We start from the raw sequence: 1,131 nt of genomic DNA, 5'->3' as shown, positions 1-1,131 counted from the left end.
CTGAAACGCAAAAACCAAATTCATACTTCACTATCCATTAGGAAAAAAATATAAAGTAAGCAAATTTGTTAACTAAATAAATTATGTTAAGAGTACTAACCATCTGCTGAACCAAATTTCATTGTGAATGGTGACTCATTGTATCTAGATGGTCACCTAATCCTTGAAACATGCATTGGCATTTGTTGTGCTTGATTTGCCGATGGATGTACAATTATACTTCGTTCAAGATTGACATACGCATTAATACTGGGAAGAAGCTCATCCGGAAGAGTATTCTAAGAGTCAGACAAATGTTGATCAGCATTGCTTTCAACATTTACTCCCGCAGGAATGTGGACTGCACTCTTATATTGCTGATCTAACTTTGAATTATCCACATCATTAACCTCTGACTCATTTCTCGCTGGTGTATTTATATTCATCTCAATCGCACCTTCTTTGTTCTGTATAAATTTTATAAAGATCAAGTTAGATTGCATTTTTCAACAAATTAAAAATAGCAATCAATGCATGTATTGTAGATACCTTGAACTCATCTTCAACTTCAACATTGGCTTTTGTTATGGAGTCAAGATCAATGCTTCTAAGGACGTCATCTGAAAATGTGAGTTGAGATTCTGATATTTGTGCTTCACCAATACTTTCGTCAACTGATTTTGTGATCTACACATGTTTATACAAATTAAATAAAATAATATTTATGAAGAACTAAAAAACTAACCAATATGTATTCAGCATACCGGAGCGACACAAACATCTTTTGCTTCATGAACATCTATATCAGTTTTTTCCTTTAAAAAATGAAACAATAAAAAATTAAAATAAGTTTTTTTAATCATTATAACTATACCTAATCAAAAAAAATAAAAAAAAAATCTCTACCAGAACAATGTCATTATCCTCATTGTACCCATCAATCTCATTATACACATCATTCATACTGTTGCTTTGATATCCTGCCATCTCTTCGGCAACCTATTTTAATATTATTTTTTATAATGATAAATTAGAATTGTATATATAAAATTAATTGAATATAAATGTACGAAATTTACTTACCAATGTGACTTCAGGATTCTTATTAAACTCATGAATAAATTTTGTAGTCGCTTGATGGGGTGATGTACT

At 30.4% G+C, this 1,131-nt stretch overlaps 1 long non-coding RNA gene across 1 annotated transcript; it reads right to left on the bottom strand.

Moving 5' to 3' along the window:
* Positions 1-528: 528 nt before the first annotated feature.
* On the bottom strand, positions 529-980 carry LOC124897139. Its single transcript, XR_007053781.1, has 2 exons — positions 886-980; positions 529-666 (listed from the first exon to the last, which is right to left on the bottom strand). It is a non-coding gene; the product is annotated as an uncharacterized LOC124897139 (long non-coding RNA).
* Between the last annotated feature and the right edge of the window lie 151 nt (positions 981-1,131).

This window comes from Capsicum annuum, chromosome 3 (genome assembly GCF_002878395.1).
Source record: "Capsicum annuum cultivar UCD-10X-F1 chromosome 3, UCD10Xv1.1, whole genome shotgun sequence".
Taxonomy (NCBI): domain Eukaryota; kingdom Viridiplantae; phylum Streptophyta; class Magnoliopsida; order Solanales; family Solanaceae; genus Capsicum; species Capsicum annuum.
The sequence above is the reverse complement of the archived record's forward strand: the minus strand, read 5'-3'. Positions and strand labels throughout refer to the sequence as shown.